This window comes from Amblyomma mixtum, chromosome 8 (assembly GCF_055824585.1).
Source record: "Amblyomma mixtum isolate Tamu chromosome 8, ASM5582458v1, whole genome shotgun sequence".
In the NCBI taxonomy this organism is placed as follows: Eukaryota; Metazoa; Arthropoda; class Arachnida; order Ixodida; family Ixodidae; genus Amblyomma; species Amblyomma mixtum.
Genome location: NC_143019.1, coordinates 93,461,099 through 93,483,410, shown reverse-complemented (window position 1 = coordinate 93,483,410; position 22,312 = coordinate 93,461,099). Strand labels below are relative to the sequence as shown.

The 22,312-nt window shown below is 49.9% G+C and overlaps 1 pseudogene; it reads right to left on the bottom strand.

The window, feature by feature from the left end:
* Window positions 1–2,572, bottom strand: part of LOC149333531 (uncharacterized) — a 31,736-nt pseudogene extending 29,164 nt beyond the window's left edge.
* Between the last annotated feature and the right edge of the window lie 19,740 nt (window positions 2,573–22,312).

Sequence of the window (22,312 nt, the reverse complement as noted above, 5' to 3'; positions counted from 1 at the left end):
TATTTGCATTACCACTGTAATCTCTAAACCCCAGGGCCCTAGGAAGAGTGACTGTGCTTGCGTTGACATCCGTATGGATACCATCACATTCGAGTACGAGGTGTTCAGTTGTTTCTACGGATTTACCACATGCTGCACATGTGTCACCTTCTTGGTTATATTTAAGGCGCCACCTATTTTGGTTAGGGCGCCACCTGATGATGCTCTTCTGGTGTCGAGATTTGCGCGGTGCGCCAGTCCCAACATCAAGAGTGCAGTCAGGTGCAGCTTGCATGCAGTGCGGCACGGTTCGGAAGTTGGAGGGTCGGGTTCAGTTACTTTTGACCCCATACTGCGTAGCATGATTTTTGTAGCTCCAGCAATTATCTTTTTAGCGACTTACTCGGTATATTATTTTGAACATTTGATCTGTTAAACAATGTCGTGTCCGTGCAAGCCTGTGACAGAGCTATTGGCATATAATGGTAGACTTTTTGGAAGGAAATTGATACGTTTCAAGGCCCTGGGATTTGTTTAGAAGGGTAAAGTTTATAAACGACTGATCTGTTTCTAATTCCGCGAACACAACCGAGTCAATTATGAGCGATAAAATTTAGCTTACGTACCGTTTGAACCAAGCTTGAGCATTTTTTCTGAAATGGAAGAAAAATAAGAACATTTTTTGAGGCCCTTTTTTCTTTCCACGACTGTCCACAGCTCTGTTCGCAGCACTCTTTTACTGCAGGATTTGTGGCAGCGATATTTCTTTCCGCACTACAGTGCATAAGCTCAAGACTACATACCCTACCTCAAGACTGCACCCATGGTACAATCTTGAGAGGGTCCTGATTGAGACCGACATGGTCCTGTAGCGCAAGGTCACCTGCATAGACATATAATTTACCAGCAGGGTTCTCGGTTGATACATTACAGTTGTCTAGAGAAGTGTCCTATACTCCTGTCGATGCAAGAAGATAAAAATTATCGTAAAGTTATTTCTTGCACTCTTGGATGCAAATAGAATTGTCAGTGCATGTTTGCTGTCGACACAAGATCCCACTGCGAGGGCCTACCTAAGCAACGTGGTTGTGGCTTTAGATGCACAGCTTGAAGGGGCTAAATGTGAATGTGCCAGCGGTCAGCAAGCTTGTATGTATGTATGTATGTATGTATGTATATATAAATATAAATATATATATATATATATATATACATATATTGTAAGCACAACATGCGACCTTCGTCTTCACCTGTACATATCCATCATCATCGCTCATCTTGTTCTTCGAAGGGTTGGTCGCCATATTTGCGGGTGCCATTAAAGCTCGCTCTATCCTGCGCTCTGTTTCGCGTCTCACAAGTGGTGGAGTGTGCTCTAGATCCCTGCGTCCTCTCCGACACGACACCGCAGCTACGTTCCGGTCGCCACCTGCTCGTACCATCCGCACCGATGGCTACCGTAAGCGAAAACACCACTGGTACTCCCGCTGGGCCCCCCGTTCTTCTTCCTCTCAATTCGAACCGACTGGAGCCAGCAATTCTGACTCAACCCGGTCCTTCCCAATCTTCTGGACACCCCACTTGGAACATCACCACACTCCAGCGCGAGCCTCCTATTTTTGCTAGTCTTCGTAGGGACGACGTAGAGGACTGGCACGACCAATTCAACCAGGTCAGTGCCTATAACCGTTGGTACTCAGCAATGAAACTTTTCAACGTGTCCTTCTACCTCACTGCCGTGGCCAAGACTTGGTTCGTGAACCACAAAGATGCCATCGCGGACTGGGCTCACTTCTCGACAAATTTCGACAAATTTTTGGCACATTTGGTGCAAGCCCCGCCTTCTACCAAAAAAAGCTAGATACGCGTGTCCAGCTACCCGGTGAGTCCTACACATCCTACATTGAAGACGTACTAGCCCTGTGTCGACGCGTTAATAGCGTTATGTCTGAGTACGATCGGGTACGTCATCTTCTGAAAGGGCTTGGGTCATTTGCTTTTAATACGCTTGCTGCCCAGAATCCAACGTCAGCCCAAGACATCCGAACAACTTGCCATCGTCTTGACGATCTTCAGTCACTACGCTTAAAAGACACCTGGGACACCCGCATTTGAACCGACGTGGACTTGCTCTCCCTCATTCGCTCAATTATCCGGGAGGAACTGCACGGCTCCACCTTACCGCCAGTAGACTCCCATCCGCACCCAGCCCCGTCGTCCTCGCCTTTGCGTGATCTCATCAAAGACGAGCTTGCTTCGGTCACTCGTCCCTTAGCTGCGGAACCACTTGTACCGCGTTTTGTACCTACTTAGGTCTCTGCGACGCCTCCCGTTGCTGTTTATCCGTCCCATCCACAGCCTGTCGAGCAAACTCCGGTCTCTGTGTTCCCGAGCCCCGCAATGTGTCCTGTTTGGAGTCCGCCTGCACGTCGCCCGGTGTGTTACTACTGCGGAATTCGCGGACATGTTGCCCGTGTTTGCCGTCGGCGTCAGCGTGACGAGCGCGAATGGTATCCAGACTTTCGCAACGAAACTACGTACTCGTCACCTGCTTACCGTCCGACGTTTGCCACCAGTCATCCTCGTTGCCCATCGTGCGGGGACTTCTCCCAAGACGCTACGCATTCGTCGTACGCTTACCGCCCACTGTTTTCCGACCATGCTAATTATCGGCTCTCCTCTCCCTCTGCCTCTCCGGACCGCTCCTCGAACGTCAGGTCGTCGCGCCGCCGCTCCCCATCGCCTTTCCGCCGCTCCTCGTCGCCTCTACGTCCACCATCCTCTCGGACCACTGGCCACACGGAAAACTAAATTGTGCAGCTTCCGGAGGTCAAACTGCACCGCACGCCGACCTCTGAATTCCTCCTGCACAGCCATCGAACATGTCAACCGTTGATATTGAAGGCACTGTAGTAGGAGCATTGGTCGATACGGGCGCCGCCATTTCTGTGATTAGTTCTGCTTTATGTTCTCCTATTTGCAAAGTGTGCACCCTTTACAGTAGTCCTTCTCTCCTTGCTGCCAATGATGAATCAATGCGTCCTTCCGGATTGTATACAGAACGCGTCACTATAGACGGCATCCTGCACTACATAGAATTTGTTGTGCTTCCCTCCTGTGCTTATCCCCTCATCCTCGGCTGGGACTTCCTCCACTCTGCGCAAGCTGTAATTACCTGCTGTCCCTCTACTCTACAAGCTACTGAATACGACCTTTCTGCCGTTTCTGTCCTGCCTTCTCATCATCTGGTTACCACCGCTGATCATGTACTTTACCCCGGCTGCGAAGATGTCCTCTCTGTTGTTTCTGCCCACGTCAACGCTGGGAACGTTTTCGTCACACCAAGCACCCCGTCTTCTCTCAAGGGGCATCTTTCTCGTCGCGTCCCTGCTCCGCTTCTCCAATGGGTCTTCACTTCTGACTGCCTTCCACACTATGCCGGAAGCCATTCTTCTGTGTCAAGGCACACCCATCGCTTCTGTGGCTACCACTCAACCTGTAACCGTTCTTTCCTCTGCCCCATCAAGGTTCGCTATTTCGACCCCTGTTTCTGCCTCTGCACCTATTTCACCGGCTATCAGCCCCGGTCTCACCCGGCTCAAAAAGATGAATTGCTTGCCGTCTTGACCAAGCATGCCGTTTCCTTTGATACCCAGACGACAACCTTGAGCCAAACCACTGCAGCTAAGCATCGCATCTACACAGATGGTTTGGGCATCATTCACCGTCGCCCTTATCGTGTGTTTTCTAATGAGCGCAAAGTTATTCAAGATAACGTAGCCGACATGCTCAAGTGCCACATCATACGCGCTTCTTCGAGTCCTTGGTCTTCGCCTGTTGTGCTGGTTCAAAAGAAGGGTGGTTCAGTACGCTTTTGAGTTGACTATCGCGCCCTGAACAAGATCACTAGAAAATATGTTTATCCACTGCCTCGGATTGACGACGCCCTCGACTGTCTCCGAGGTGCACAATGTTTCTCTAGTCTCTACCTAAGATCCGGATACTGGCAAATACCGATGCATGAGGCCGACAAGGAAAAAACATCTTTCGCCACTCCCGATGATTATACGAATGCAACGTTATGCCGTTCGGCCTTTGCAATGCTCCGGCCATGTTCGAGCGCATGATCGACACCGTTCTTCCAGGCCTGCAGTGGAAAACGTGTCAATGCTACCTCAACGACATAGTCATTTTTTCTTCGACTTTTTCTGAGCACCTTGTTCGTCTCGATGAAGTATTAAGCGCACTTTCTGAGACCGTCCTTCAGTTAAACACCAAGAAATGTTGCTTTGCTTCCACTTCTATCAAGGTCCTCGGTCACGTCGTTAGTCAGAAGGTTGTAAAGCCTGATCCAGACAAAGTGGCTGCAGTTTTGCATTTTCCCCGTCCATCGCGCGTCAAGGACCTGCGCAGTTTTCTGGGGCTAGCGTCAGACTTCCGGCACTTCAAACGCAACTTTGCCTGTATTGCGGCCCCTTTGCATAAGCTCCTCTGCGCTGGCACGCCTTTTGTTTGGTCTGAGGTCTGTGAGGCCGCTTTTACTACCTTAAAGAAGGCTCTCACATCTGATCCCATACTGGCCCATTTCGACGACAATGCTCCCACAATTTTACACACGGACGCCAGTGGACACGGCATTGGTGCGGTTCTTCTGCAGCGGCAGCGCTCCTCGTTCGAACAAGTCATCGCCTACGCAAGTCGTACACTGACTGCGGCGGAACAGAACTACACAATAACTGAACAACAGTGCCTCGCTGTTGTCTGGGCCATTCAGAAATTTCACCCTTATTTGTACGGCCGCCAGTTCACAGTTGTCACTGACCATCATGCCCTGTGGTGGTTGTACTCGCAGAAAAACTTGTCCGGGTGCCTCGGCCGCTGGATTCTCCGTCTCCAGGAATATGACTTTACTGTCGCCTATAAATTGGGAAAGAAACACCAGGACGCCTGCGCTCTCTCGTTGTTCCCTCGCTCAAACACAACCTCCGTGCGTGTCCTCCGCATCCTCAAACTGCCAATCTACCCCTTCGACGGCTATCTCAACCTTGACCGCCGCAGCCACTGACTTTATGCCTGCTCCCAGTCTTGGCGATCTTGCCTCAGCGCAGCGGGGCGACCCTTACTGCCGGACTCTTATCGACCGTCTGAGTGGTGCTACGCGGCCACCGAATGCCCGCCTACGTCGCCAACTTAACTCCTTCAAGCTAGTCGACAACATTCTTCTTTGGCACAATTAAAGTCCCTTCGATGACTCATGGGTGCCTGTCGTAAACCCCGTTCTCTTCGCCGAGAAGTTTTGCAGGCCTTTAACGATGACCCCATGGCTGGCCACTTAGGCTTTCAGAAAACGTACGACCGCAGCGTCGTTTCTTTTGGCCTGGCCTCTCAACCACTGTTGGAAAATATATGGCGTCTTGCATCTCTTGCCAACGTCTCAAAGGGAGCACGTCTGCCCCTGCGGGCCTTCTACAGCCTCTCCCCTGTCCTTTCTCCCCTTTTGAAGTCGTTGGAATTGACCTCTACGGTCCCTTACCATTAACCCCAACGGGCAACCGTTGGATCGTCACTGCCATCGACCACTTAACCAGATACGCTGAAACGGCCCCTGTTCCTTCCGGGTCTGCTTCAGAGATCGGTCATTTCTTCCTGAACGCCATCCTTCTGCGCCATGGAGCTCCTCGTGTCCTTATTAGTGACCGCGGCAAGTCCTTCCTCTCCAGCATCCTTGCCGAAGTTCTTCACGCCTCCAGAACCGCGCACAAAACCTCTTCAGCCTATCACCCTCAGACCAATGGGCTCACAGAGCGCTTTCATCGCACGCTGTCCGATATACTAGCCAGGTACATCCAGCCCAACCACACCAACTGGGACACCATGCTTCCCTTCGTTACCTTTGCATACAATATTGCAGTGCAAATAACCACCAGCTTCTCTCCATATTTCCTTGTGTATGGACGTCTACCTACCTTCACCCTCGAGGCGTCTTTCTTCTCCGCCCCCTCAACCTCTTCCAGACTCTCTCACGAAGAGTTTACTTCTCGTCTTACCTACTGCCGTACCATTGCCCGCCTGAATACCGACGCCTCCAAGCCTCTCGGAAAAGCACCTATGATTTCTCCCACCATACCATCTTTTTTCCCATGGTGATGAGGTACTGCTGTGGACTCCAGTGCGTACCCCGGGATTGTGTGAAAAATTGAGCCGTTATATTGGTCCGTATACTGTATTAGAACAGACATCCCCGGTGAACTATCGCGTTTCCCCTGTCCATCCTGTTAATGACCGTGGTTGCCGAGGTGCCGAGATTGTTCATGTTTCCCGCCTCAAACCCTTCGCCCGTCGCCCTACTGTGCTATAACCTGCACCCGGGCCGGTCGCTTTCGTTCGCGAGGGAAGACATGATGATGATGATGATGATGTCCTCAGGCTGAATGGCACATAAGTGCAAGCCCAAAATGCGACCTTCGTCTTCATCTGTACAAATTTATCATCATCGCTCATCTTCTTCTTCGAAGAGCTGGTCTCCATATTTGCGGTTGCCATTAAAGCTCGCTCCATCCTGCGCTCTGTTTCCCGTCTGACAATATATATATATATATATATATATATATATATATATATATATATATATATATATATATATATATTTCTGGCATGGGCAACGACCGGTGCCTTGTTGGCTCTACCATAGTCCTTCCTAACTACCACAGTCCTACCTAACTGATGGGTCACTGAAAAACTGGCAATATAGCGCGTTTCAATGGGTTGTGTCTGTTTTAAGGGGCGTTATTTTTTCAGTCGTAGTGAAATAAATGTTTATGCGAAAGTTTCATTTCAAACCTGTTTGGCCTCTCAAATTCGGAGAAAAATAAAATGACTGGCGAAGCGTGCGCAGTGTTGCAAATTACCGCGATGGCTGAGTGGTTACGGCTGTCGGCTGCTGACCCGAAAGAGGCGGGTTCCAGCCTGGCCTCGGCGGTCGCATTTCGATGGAGTCGAAGTTCTAGAGGCCCGTGTACTGTGCGATGTCAGTGCACGTTAAAGAACCCCGGGTGGCCGAAATTTCCGGTGCCCTTACCATGGCGTCCCTCATAACTAAACCGAACCATTTGCTTTGTCTTGGATCTGTTCCTCAAAATAGAATATCTGTCCCATATTGCACTGAGTAATTATATGCATGCAGCGGTGCGAAGGATACCTCATGCGAGTGCATCTGCTGAAAACTGTGTACATTTAAAAAACTGTGGAGGGCACTTCGGACCACTCATTTGTTTTGAGTGCAAAATCACTGTATTTTTGTATTTCCCTTTTGTCGTTAATTTTTATAATTTTGATGATTTCGTTGGACTATTTTTTCTCTTCATAATCCCTACTCATTAGTATACAGTCGTAAGGTAACGCATAAGCGAGGTTCACCTTTGTTCGCAAAGATGTAGCGGGGTTTTGTGGCCTAATCGTTGCGTTTCCACCACGCACTCTGAAACTCATGGGTTCAATTCCCCGCACCTTCCAAAGAAATGTTATTTTTGTTTGATACCACGGTGACGTCACCTGGGATTTTTCGCGACTACTACTGCTGTCAACGACGCCGGGTTTCGTTGCCGACGAGCCATATAATGGTTTCACATTAATCAATTCAGTGATTTCATATACTTTGATTTTGTATCCCTCTGACTGTAAACTGTTTAATGCTTTGCACTAAAGCCACGTCATGTGAAGTATATCTGTGTATACTGCGCCGCATTGAGTATATTGTTCACAAGATGTGACCTTTCCTTCCTTCTTTCTTTCTCTCTTTCTTTCTTTTTTTCTTTCTTTCTTTCTTTCTTTCTTTCTTTCTTTCTTTCTTTCTTTCTTTCTTTCTTTCTTTCTTTCTTTCTTCCTTTCTTTTCTTTCTTTCTTTCTTTCTTTCTTTCTTCCTTTCTTTCTTTCTTTCTTTCTTTCTTTCTTTCTTTCTCTCTTTCTTTCTTTCTTTCTTTCCTTCTTTCTTTCTTTCTTTCTTCCTTTATTTATTTCTTTCTTTCTTTCTTTCTTCGCCTGTATCTTTCCACCGAGTGAAAAAAAAATTACTGCAGGGAGCTCAGACGCAAGAGCATAGAAAGTTGGGGACAGTTGTCCACATGCTGCGTCGACGCACTGAAAACTCTGTCGCTTTCTGTTTAGTAACGGAGTGACCCGATCGGCGTTATTCGTCACTCGACACCACACACATTCTTTTCCTGCAACGCAACAACCACCTGTAATGTGGGGACTCGCACAGGTAGTGTGTACGGCCACAGTCCTTGTTCCAGCAGTGCTTCTCAGCAGGCCGGCGTTCGCAAGCGCGCACCCGAGCTTCTTCAGCTTCGTCTTCTGTCTCCTTCCTCTCCTTCATCGGCGCTAGCCGCTGGGGCAGCAAACCCCAACTCTCTTTCTTACAATATCCCCGGGGTGAAAAGGCGCCATCCTGGCGGCCTAAGGGCACGAGACGATAGCTGGGTCGTAATAAGGTTTCAGGCGGTCTAAGTGCACAATTTCACGGCCGCGGCGGCGATGATCTGACGAAGGCGTGATGGGCTCCACAAGATAATTAACTGGCGATGTCTGCTGCACAACGCGACAGGGGCTCTGGTATTTACTTAGCAGTTTTGTAGACAGTCCTGGGCTGGAGGAGGGCACCCAAAGCCAAACCAAGGATTCAGGAAGATAGGGCGGCGGCAGACCGGGAGAAGCGGCGCGGGAGCTTTTGTGACAGTGCTGGTCGTGTGAAGTAAAAGAACGGGCGAGTTGATGGCATTCTTCGGCATGCGCAGCGGCCTGAGAAACTGTTGTAAATTCGGACGAATCGGGGCGGTAAGGAAGTACGGTGTCCATGATGGAGGAAGGCTCGCGTCCGTACAGAAGTAAATACGGGGAAAAACCAGTAGTGGCTTGCGTTGCAGAGTTGTAGGCGTATGTAACGAAAGGTAGAACGCGGTCCCAGTCTGAGTGATAGGCAGAAATGTACTTGGCCATCATGTCGCCGAGGGTCCGGTTAAAGCGCTCGGTTATGCCGTTCGTCTGCGGATGGTACGAAGACATCGTGCGGTGAACGATATGACACTCCCGAAGGAGGGCTTCCACGACGCCGGACAAGAAGACGCGACCCCGGTCACTGAGCAATTCCTGAGGCGCACAGTGACGAAGAATGATGTGCTGAAGTATGAAACCGGCTACGTCAGAGGCCGTCGCAGCGGGCAACGGGGCAGTTTCGACATAGCGCGTGAGATGATCAATGGCGACGATTATCCAGCGGTGCCCTGCGGCAGTGATGGGAAGAGGGCCATAAAGGTCAATTCCAACACTCCTGGTCGAATGGCCGGGCGGGACACGGTAAAGGTTGCAGAGGAGCAGGTGAGTGCGGTGGTGGGTTCTTGCGACGCTGGCATTCTAGGCAAGAGCGTACGTACTGGCGGACGAAACGGTACATGCCCCGCCAATAATACCGAAGGCGTAGGCGGGTAAAAGTTTTCAGCAGACCGGCATGAGCGCATTGCGGGTCGTCATGATAACTGGCACAAATGGCGGAGCGATGCCTTGGAATCACGAGCAGCCATTTGCGACCATCGGGGAGGTAGTTCCGACGGTACAGCAGCTGGTCACGCACGGCAAAATGATGGGCTTGACGACGGAGCGCTCTAGAAGGGAGGCGCGCTGATCGGTTGGCTAGGAAATCCAGAAGAGAAGTAATTCAAGGATCCTTGCGCTGCTCAGAAGCCATATCAATAGTGTCAAGAGAAGGTGTGAGGCCGGAAATAGATGGTGGGTCAGGCTCGGAGGTCACAGGGGAGTGCGAGAGAGCGTCGGCGTCGGAGTGTTTACGACCGGAACGATAAATGACGCGAATGTCGTAATCTTGTAAACGGAGAGCCCAACGGGCCAGGCGGCCAGATGGATCTTTGAGTGAAGACAGCCAGCAAAGGGCATGGTGATCAGTAATAACATCGAACGGGCGCCCATATAAGTAAGGCCGAAATTTTGTGATCGTCCAAATAATCGCCAAACATTCTTTTTCTGTGACGGAATAATTAGTCTCCGCTTTTGTGAGTGTACGGCTGGCGTAAGCAACAACGTACTCATTGAAACCAGGTTTTTGCTGAGCTAGAACGGCACCGAGACCAATGCCGCTGGCGTCCGTGTGGAGTTCTGTAGGTGCGGAAGGGTCGAAATGGCGCAGGATCGGAGGAGAGGTGAGAAGCTGGCGCAACGTTGCAAAAGCTTCGTCGCATGCAGGGGACCAAGCCGACAAGTCGTGGCTACCAGCGAGAAGTTGCGTCAGCGGGGCGATAACGGCAGCAAAATTCTTGATGAACCGGCGACAGTAGGAGCAAATTCCAAGAAAGCTTCTCAGCTCTTTCAGGGATGCGGGCTTCGGGAAATCAGCAACTGCGCGGAGCTTGGCAGGGTCCGGGAGTACACCATCCTTGGACACGACGTGACCTAGAATAGTCAGCTGTCGGGCGCCAAAGCGACACTTTTTCAAGTTCAGCTGCAGGCCAGCATCACTGAGAAAGCGAAGAACACTCTCGAGGCGGAGAAGATGTGACGGAAATTTCTTGGAGAAGATGACAACGTCGTCCAAGTAGCAGATGCATGTCTGCCATTTAAGCCCACGGAGGATGTTGTCCATCCTACGCTCAAAGTGGCAGGCGCGTTGCACAGACCGAAGGACAACACAGGTAGTGTGTACGGCCACAGTCCTTGTTCCAGCAGTGCTTCTCAGCAGGCCGGCTTTCGCAAGCGCGCACCCGAGCTTCGTCAGCTTCGTCTTCTGTCTTCTTCCTCTCCTTCATCGGCGCTAGCCGCTGGGGCAGCAAACCCCAACTCCCTTTCTTACACACCGTTTATTCCATGGAGGAGAAAAACCGGCACACTACATCACCGACCACGGCCAGTCAACAACACAACAACCGCCGTTTATTCCATGGAGGAGAAAAAGCGGCGCACTACATCACCGACCACGGCCAGTCAACAACACAACAACCACTGTTTATTCCATGGAGGGGAAAAAGCGGCACACTACATCAACGACCACGGTCACTCAACAACACAACAATCACCGTTTATTCCATGGAGGAGAAAAGGCGGCACACTACATCACCGACCACGGCCAGTCAACAACACAACAATCACTGCTTATTCCATGGAGGAGAAAAGGCGGCACACTACAGCACCGACCACGGTCACTCAACAACACAACAATCGCTGTTTATTCCATGGAGGAGAAAAGGCGGCACACTACATCACAAACCACGGCCAGTCAACAACACAACAACCGCCGTTTATTCCATGGAGGAGAAAAAGCGGCACACTACATCACCGACCACGGCCAGTCAGCAACACAACAACCACCGTTTATTCCATGGAGGAGAAAAAGCGGCACACTGCACCAACGACCACGGCCAGCCTTAGCAAAAACTAATACGTTTGGAATATACGGAGGTCTATTTAAAATGTATTTTAAACATATTTTGTATTCATGAATGCACTAAAAATATGTAGGAAATACGTTTCTGAAATTTCATGCTTGGTATTCGAAATATATTTTTAAAATGTGCCAAAAATACCTCACTTAAAGCATACTTCGAGCACTTTTCAAATACATGAAAAAATATGCATGCAGTTTTAGCATCTTGTCAGTGTATTAAAAGTGTATTTTCGGAAATATGAAATTAATTCATCTAAAGTATACTTCAATTCTAGAAAACGGGCAGCCCTTGTAAACGTATATGTATGCAGTTTTAGCATCTTGTCAATGTATTAAAAGTGAACTTTCGTAAATATGAAATTAATTCATCCGAAATATATTTCAATCCTAACAAACGGGCAGTCCTTTTAAACGTCTTTGCACACTTCTAGCTGCCATGAACAGTCGAGTGCTCGAAATCGTGTTTCGGGAAATGGCATTTGCGTGTCGTCAATGTATTTGAAGTGTACTTCCGTAAATACGTAATTAATTCGTCCAAAGAACACTGAAATTCTAGAAAATTGGCAGTCCGCATTAGCATATTTGCAGCGCTATACAAGCTGTCGTTGAACAATCTAATGCTCAAACTCGAGTTTCGGGACATCGCATTTTGGTGCTGGCCATCTATTTAAAGTGTACTTTCGTAAATACGCAATTAATCCGTCTGAAGTATATTTAAATTCTAACAAATGGGTTGTCCGCGTAAACATATTTGCATTACACTTCAAGCTACCGTGGAACAATCTAGGGCTCGAAAGGACGTTTCAGCGAAGAGTGAAAACTTTCCCTTTCTTGTCATCCTTTCGTTTATGGCAACTTCTAGCAGGAAGGTGATCACCACTTATACCCCTGCTACACGGGCGCTTCGAATGCCTTCCAGCCTAATGTCATCTAACGATGCTACATGTGTTCTGTCTAAGGGAGTGCTTGAAGATAATATTACGCCAATGAATATTAACCGCGTCAGCATGAAATTTCCCCGGGAGTGCGCCGATGAGGACGACTGCACTCATACTGTTGTTTACATCGCTTGTTTACATAACATAAAACGCAATCTGCGCTTTGGTTCTAATAAACAATCTGTTTTCTTTTTTACTGGTTGTACTCGTGATTGTTTACGCAGTGCTACAATGTGTGGGAAGCGATGATGCGATCGCACGCCTGAGAAAGCCGGGTTGTTGGCATCGCGCAGGACTGGCGCTTCTCGCTTCTTGTCCCGGCTTTCTCCGACGTGACCAGTACTTTTTTTTAAACTACTTTATCCAGAAGTATGTATGGCGACTGTTCGCTTTAACTGAAACGGCCTAACTTGTTATCCACAAGCTAGCGACGGCGACGACTGCTGCTGGCCGTAAAGTACGGCTCGGCAGTCTGGGTCACACCGGCGATTCCCGTTCATCGTACGCGTGCCCTGCGATGTAAGCAATAGTTGATTTCAGGTCACTGTTGCCAAAACTACACCTGGTGACCATTTGCATTCGCTAAAGCTTGTGATTCGCTCTTCACAACCGCCGAAATCACAGATCCAACCCTGCGAACTCGCTGGGCCTAGTCGTCGCGGAAGGGAACAGAGCCGTCGTCGATTGAAACTGATTTGGCAAGCGCTTATCGCTGGTGAGTGTTCAGGTATGCACACGTGAAATATAGCCATTCGTTTCGCTCATTTAGAAGCGCGAGCATGCACACACCGCCGCCTCATCACCGTGCTCTCGCTCAGCCGCCGACAAGGCTGACCGTCCGCCGACCGGATTCGTCGGTGTCGTTGGCCTGAAAAACGTGTCCCTCTAGAATCATATTATAGTAAACTAGATATTTCACTATAATTACAGGCTGTTGTTCAGCGTGATATATACTGTCGTTGTCGGACTAGTGTGACCGCCGTCGTCGTCGTCGCTGTACACTGAAAACGAGCTGAGGCTTTCGAATGCGTTTCGAAAGTGTCGTGCAGCACCGCGGCAGTCCATCGAGTCCGAATGTCATTCCTATTCTCGAATGCCATTCCACTCAATGTCATTCGAACATTTCCGTGTGAGAACGTGATAGCATTATACCAGCAAAAGCGCCTTGGGTACTTCTGGGTCCGAATAAGCCAGCGGAAAGGACCCCGTGTGGCAGGGCAGACCGGCTCCCTTACACGCCCATGTATCTGTTGGTTGACAGTTCGACTCCTGACCTGTGCCTGACGCAAGTTTCAACTAGCAATTCCGTTCTCAATTAATCCCAGATTCGAACGCGACCAGTATGGTACTTCTGCGATAATTTGGAAGCCCACAGTATTTGCGCAAAAAAAGGTATCACCGTGCAAAATAGTGCGTCGCTTTCGCTGGATATATATACGGCAAGCCAAGTATAGCGCTTGTCGTAGGATTTATTGTTTGCTGTGTCGCTGTCGTCTTGGTATGCTGTATGTAGGTATCTGCCGTTCCCATTCAATCACGTGACGTTATAATATCAGACTCCTGTTGATTAATGATAAATACCCGTGTACGATTTGTTCTCCAGTTGATGAATTAACCCGTGTCATTCCATGGAGCCGCCGAGTAGACTTTTTTTTAAGCCCGAGTAAACACATTTATAATGTACTAAATGTATATTTTTAGTATATTTCTAATGTATATTTTTATTATATTTTTAATGCATTATAAATATGCTAAGCGGGCAAAAATGTACTTTTCACGTATTTTTAAGAACGTTTAAAATATTATTCCTAGTATACTTAGAAAGCATTCGTATTGCAGTTTAAGCATAGGGACAAAAAAATGCGAAATAAATATGAAATTAATACAAATAGTTTGAAATGCATTTTTAGCACATCCTCTTTTCGCTAAGGGCAGTCAACAACACAAGAACCACCGTTTATTCCATGGAGGAAAAACGCGGCACACTACACCAACGACCACGGCCAGTCAACAACACAACAATCACCGTTTATTCCATGGAGGAGAAAAGGCGGGACACTACATCACCGACCACGGCCAGTCAACAACACAACCCCCCTTTATTCCATGGAGGAAAAAAGCGGCACACTAGACCAACGACCACGGCCCAGTCTACAACACAACAACGACCGTTTATTTCATGGAGGAGAAAAAGCGGCACACTACATCGCCGACCACGGCCAGTCAACTACACAACAATCACCGTTTATTCCATGGAGGAGAAAAGGCGGCACACTACATCACCGACCACGGCCAGTCAACAACACAACCCCCCTTTATTCCATGGAGGAAAAAAGCGGCACACTAGACCAACGACCACGGCCCAGTCAACAACACAACAACGACCGTTTATTCCATGGAGGAGAAAAGGCGGCACACTACATCACCGACCACGGCCAGTCAACAACACAACAACCACTGTTTATTCCATGGAGGGAAAAAAGCGGCACACTACATCAACGACCACGGCCAGTCAACAACACAACAACCACCGTTTATTCCATGGAGGAGAAAAGGCGGCACACTACATCACCGACCACGGCCAGTCAACAACACAACAACCGCCGTTTATTCCATGGAGGAGAAAAAGCGGCACACTGCACGAACGACCACGGCCAGTCAACAACACAACAACCACCGTTTATTTCATGGAGAAAAAAAAGCGGCACACTCCACCAACGACCACGGCCAGTCAACAACACAACAACCGCCGTTTATTCCATGGAGGAGAAAAGGCGGCACACTACATCACCGACCACGGCCAGTCAACAACACAACCCCCCTTTATTCCATGGAGGAAAAAAGCGGCACACTAGACCAACGACCACGGCCCAGTCAACAACACAACAACGACCGTTTATTCCATGGAGGAGAAAAGGCGGCACACTACATCACCGACCACGGCCAGTCAACAACACAACAACCACTGTTTATTCCATGGAGGGGAAAAAGCGGCACACTACATCAACGACCACGGTCACTCAACAACACAACAATCACCGTTTATTCCATGGAGGAGAAAAGGCGGCACACTTCATCACCGACCTCGGCCAGTCAACCACACAACAACCGCCGTTTATTCCATGGAGGAGAAAAAGCGGCACACTGCACCAACGACCACGGCCAGTCAACAACACAACAACCACCGTTTATTCCATGGAGAAAAAGCGGCACACTACATCACCGACCACGGCCAGTCAACAACACAACAATCACCGTTTATTCCATGGAGAAGAAAAAGCGGCACTCTACATCACCGACCACGGTCACTCAACAACACAACAATCACTGTTTATTCCATGGAGGAGAAAAGGCGGCACACTACATCACCGACCACGGCCAGTCAACAACACAACAACCGCCGTTTATTCCATGGAGGAGAAAAAGCGGCACACTCCACCAACGACCACGGCCAGTCAACAACACAACAACCGCCGTTTATTCCATGGAGGAGAAAAGGCGGCACACTACATCACCGACCACGGCCAGTCAACAACACAACCCCCCTTTATTCCATGGAGGAAAAAAGCGGCACACTAGACCAACGACCACGGCCCCAGTCAACAACACAACAACGACCGTTTATTCCATGGAGGAGAAAAGGCGGCACACTACATCACCGACCACGGCCAGTCAACAACACAACAACCACTGTTTATTCCATGGAGGGGAAAAAGCGGCACACTACATCAACGACCACGGTCACTCAACAACACAACAATCACCGTTTATTCCATGGAGGAGAAAAGGCGGCACACTTCATCACCGACCTCGGCCAGTCAACCACACAACAACCGCCGTTTATTCCATGGAGGAGAAAAAGCGGTACACTGCACCAACGACCACGGCCAGTCAACAACACAACAACCACCGTTTATTCCATGGAGAAAAAAGCGGCACACTACATCACCGACCACGGCCAGTCAACAACACAACAATCACCGTTTATTCCATGGAGAAGAAAAAGCGGCACACTACATCACCGACCACGGTCACTCAACAACACAACAATCACTGTTTATTCCATGGAGGAGAAAAGGCGGCACACTACATCACCGACCACGGCCAGTCAACAACACAACAACCGCCGTTTATTCCATGGAGGAGAAAAAGCGGCACACTACATCACCGACCACGGCCAGTCAACAACACAACAACCACCGTTTATTCCATGGAGGAGAAAAGGCGGCACACTACATCACCGACCACCGCCAGTCAACAACACAACCCCCCTTTATTCCATGGAGGAAAAAAGCGGCACATTAGACCAACGACCACGGCCCAGTCTACAACACAACAACGACCGTTTATTTCATGGAGGAGAAAAAGCGGCACACTACATCGCCGACCACGGCCAGTCAACTACACAACAATCACCGTTTATTCCATGGAGGAGAAAAGGCGGCACACTACATCACCGACCACGGCCAGTCAACAACACAACCCCCCTTTATTCCATGGAGGAAAAAAGCGGCACACTAGACCAACGACCACGGCCCAGTCAACAACACAACAACGACCGTTTATTCCATGGAGGAGAAAAGGCGGCACACTACATCACCGACCACGGCCAGTCAACAACACAACAACCACTGTTTATTCCATGGAGGGAAAAAAGCGGCACACTACATCAACGACCACGGCCAGTCAACAACACAACAACCACCGTTTATTCCATGGAGGAGAAAAGGCGGCACACTACATCACCGACCACGGCCAGTCAACAACACAACAACCGCCGTTTATTCCATGGAGGAGAAAAAGCGGCACACTGCACGAACGACCACGGCCAGTCAACAACACAACAACCACCGTTTATTTCATGGAGAAAAAAAAGCGGCACACTCCACCAACGACCACGGCCAGTCAACAACACAACAACCGCCGTTTATTCCATGGAGGAGAAAAGGGGCACACTACATCACCGACCACGGCCAGTCAACAACACAACCCCCCTTTATTCCATGGAGGAAAAAAGCGGCACACTAGACCAACGACCACGGCCCAGTCAACAACACAACAACGACCGTTTATTCCATGGAGGAGAAAAGGCGGCACACTACATCACCGACCACGGCCAGTCAACAACACAACAACCACTGTTTATTCCATGGAGGGGAAAAAGCGGCACACTACATCAACGACCACGGTCACTCAACAACACAACAATCACCGTTTATTCCATGGAGGAGAAAAGGCGGCACACTTCATCACCGACCTCGGCCAGTCAACCACACAACAACCGCCGTTTATTCCATGGAGGAGAAAAAGCGGCACACTGCACCAACGACCACGGCCAGTCAACAACACAACAACCACCGTTTATTCCATGGAGAAAAAGCGGCACACTACATCACCGACCACGGCCAGTCAACAACACAACAATCACCGTTTATTCCATGGAGAAGAAAAAGCGGCACTCTACATCACCGACCACGGTCACTCAACAACACAACAATCACTGTTTATTCCATGGAGGAGAAAAGGCGGCACACTACATCACCGACCACGGCCAGTCAACAACACAACAACCGCCGTTTATTCCATGGAGGAGAAAAAGCGGCACACTCCACCAACGACCACGGCCAGTCAACAACACAACAACCGCCGTTTATTCCATGGAGGAGAAAAGGCGGCACACTACATCACCGACCACGGCCAGTCAACAACACAACCCCCCTTTATTCCATGGAGGAAAAAAGCGGCACACTAGACCAACGACCACGGCCCCAGTCAACAACACAACAACGACCGTTTATTCCATGGAGGAGAAAAGGCGGCACACTACATCACCGACCACGGCCAGTCAACAACACAACAACCACTGTTTATTCCATGGAGGGGAAAAAGCGGCACACTACATCAACGACCACGGTCACTCAACAACACAACAATCACCGTTTATTCCATGGAGGAGAAAAGGCGGCACACTTCATCACCGACCTCGGCCAGTCAACCACACAACAACCGCCGTTTATTCCATGGAGGAGAAAAAGCGGTACACTGCACCAACGACCACGGCCAGTCAACAACACAACAACCACCGTTTATTCCATGGAGAAAAAAGCGGCACACTACATCACCGACCACGGCCAGTCAACAACACAACAATCACCGTTTATTCCATGGAGAAGAAAAAGCGGCACACTACATCACCGACCACGGTCACTCAACAACACAACAATCACTGTTTATTCCATGGAGGAGAAAAGGCGGCACACTACATCACCGACCACGGCCAGTCAACAACACAACAACCGCCGTTTATTCCATGGAGGAGAAAAAGCGGCACACTACATCACCGACCACGGCCAGTCAACAACACAACAACCACCGTTTATTCCATGGAGGAGAAAAGGCGGCACACTACATCACCGACCACCGCCAGTCAACAACACAACCCCCCTTTATTCCATGGAGGAAAAAAGCGGCACATTAGACCAACGACCACGGCCCAGTCAACAACACAACAACGACCGTTTATTCCATGGAGGAGAAAAGGCGGCACACTACATCACCGACCACGGCCAGTCAACAACACAACAACCACTGTTTATTCCATGGAGGGGAAAAAGCGGCACACTACATCAACGACCACGGCCAGTCAACAACACAACAACCACCGTTTATTCCATGGAGGAGAAAAGGCGGCACACTACATCACCGACCACGGCCAGTCAACAACACAACAACCGCCGTTTATTCCATGGAGGAGAAAAAGCGGCACACTGCACCAACGACCACGGCCAGTCAACAACACAACAACCACCGTTTATTCCATGGTGGAGAAAAAGCGGCACACTGCACCAACGACCACGGCCAGTCAACAACACAACAACCGCCGTTTATTCCATGGAGGAGAAAAGGCGGCACACTACATCACCAACCACGGCCAGTCAACAACACAACCCCCCTTTATTCCATGGAGGAAAAAAGCGGCACACTAGACCAACGACCACGGCCCAGTCAACAACACAACAACGACCGTTTATTCCATGGAGGAGAAAAGGCGGCACACTACATCACCGACCACGGCCAGTCAACAACACAACAACCACTGTTTATTCCATGGAGGGGAAAAAGCGGCACACTACATCAACGACCACGGTCGCTCAACAACATAACAATCACCGTTTATTCCATGGAGGAGAAAAGGCGGCACACTACATCACCCACCACGGCCAGTCAACAACACAACAACCGCCGTTTATTCCATGGAGGATAAAAAGCGGCACACTGCACCGACGACCACGGCCAGTCAACAACACAACAACCACCGTTTATTCCATGGAGGAGAAAAAGCGGCACACTACATCACCGACCACGGCCAGTCAACAGCACAACAATCACCGTTTATTCCATGGAGGAGAAAAGGCCGCACACTACATCACCGACCACGGTCACTCAACAACACAACAATCACTGTTTATTCCATGGAGGAGAAAAGGCGGCACAGTACATCACCGACCACGGCCAGTGAACAACACAACAATCACTGTTTATTCCATGGAGGAGAAAAGGCGGCACACTACATCACCGACCACGGTCACTCAACAACACAACAATCACTGTTTATTCCATGGAGGAGAAAAGGCCGCACACTACATCACCGACCACGGCCAGTCAACAACACAAGAACCACCGTTTATTCCATGGAGGAGAAAAAGCGGCACAATACACCAACGACCACGGCCAGTCAACAACACAATAATCACCGTTTATTCCATGGAGGAGAAAAGGCGGCACACTACATCACCGACCACGGCCAGTCAACAACACAACCCCCCTTTATTCCATGGAGGAGAAAAGGCGGCACACTACATCACCGACCACGGCCAGTCAACAACACAACCCCCCTTTATTCCATGGAGGAAAAAAGCGGCACACTACACCAACGACCACGGCCAGTCAACAACACAACAATCACCGTTTATTCCATGGAGGAGAAAAGGCGGCACACTACATCACCGACCACGGCCAGTCAACAACACAACCCCCTTTATTCCATGGAGGAAAAAAGCGGCACACTAGACCAACGACCACGGCCCCAGTGAACAACACAACAACGACCGTTTATTCCATGGAGGAGAAAAAGCGGCACACTACATCACCGACCAGGGCCAGTCAACTAAACGACAACCACCGTTTATTCCATGGAGGAGAAAAAGCGGCACACTACATCACCGACTACGGCCAGTCAAGAACACAACAACCACCGTTTATTCCATGGAGGAGAAAAACCGGCACACTACATCACAGACCACGGCCAGTCTACAACACAACAACCACCGTTTACTCCATGGAGGAGAAAAAGCGGCACACTACATCACCGACCATAGCCAGTGAACAACACAACAACCTCCGTTTATTCCATGGAAGAGAAAAGGTGGCACCCTAAGTCAACGAGCATGGCAAGTCAACAATTCAACATACTCACTGAGAACCCCGTCTCCGTCCCCACCACGACCGTGCTGACCCTTTACTAGAAAGGGCATCTACTCCCCTCCGAGGTAGTCGTGCGGGGAGGTTCGGCGCGTTCGGCGCCCACTGGTCCCAAGGAAAGGGGGTAATGCCCTGCGGGGCTACCACCGTCCGTGCTAACACTCCCCCCCCCCCCCCCCCCCAGAATGCGTGGAGCGCATTTACAATACTGTTAACTCCAGTGGGTAAAGGAGCCGCACCGACCTTCAGAGAACTGAGCCGCTTGACACTCTTATCTCGCAGGAATGTACCTTATTGTCCCTGCCGTTGAATACCTTCTCCACTCTCCCGAACTTCCATAGCAGGCGGGGAAGAGGTTCTCTGACTAGCACCTGCTGGCTGACGTTAGGCGCTGGAGTCTGCTCTTGGTGCGTCGCGTAAGCTGATCTGAACTCACGGAGGTGTTCCGCTCTCCATTCCTCCCAGACTTGGTTCTGGAACCTTTTTCGCTGCCGCCAAAACGAACGAAGCATCTCAGGGGTCGAAGCTGGCGGCTCCCCATCCGCCGTGGGCAGAGTCGTTAGCGATCTCCCAAGGAGAAAGCTTGATGGGGTTAGGGGGTCGCCCTCTCCAACCTCGTTGTACACATAAGTCAGTGGCCGAGAATTCACAACGGCTTCAACTTCGCAAAGGAGGCCGGCTAAGTGTTCAGCTTGTAGGCATTTCTTTCCAATCACTTTTCTTAATGCCATCTTCACTGAGCGCACCATCCTTTCATAGAAACCACCCCACCATGGCGCCCGCTCAAAAATAAAGCGCCACTTAACTTCTGCCCATGCAAAATGGTCCACGACATCTGGGTGGCGCAGCGTATTCCACAGTTCGGTCAGTTCCTTAGCTGGTCGCTTGAAGGTCTGCGGGTTGTCCGAATAAATGGTACGGTCCCGTCGGAGCACTTAGCGGCGGACCACTGAACCGTTGACAAGTAACACAAGGAGGCCCCACCGTTTTCACGAGATCTCTGCCGCGGAGGACCCAGTACCTCTCGCGCAGTTGGACGAGTGTGTCCCTTGCTCACGCGTGTAACATTTTTCGGTGTGCGTCGATCGACAAGAGAGGGGAATACCGGCAGTCCTTCGGCACGACGACTGGGTTTTTTTCGTAGGTTATCTAACCTTGGTCGTGCGATATCTTCGTTTGCAGCTAGCTTCGCGTTTTCCTTCCATGGTAGGACAACTTCATATCTGCAATTGCGTGTAGTGATGCTGGTCTCAACCTTCGCACTAATGCGTTCTCGCTTGGGTTTTCTGCTCATGCGTCGATAATTGTCAAGCTCTCCAGCTCCCAGAACTGCCTGGGAACAACTGCTGTGTCATATTCTTCTACTGCGGCTCGCAGAACGACCACCTGGGCGCAACTCAGTACCGGGGAACACGATCTGCTCTTTCCTTGCATCGCCCATCCGAACATCGTCTGTAACGCGGTCAGG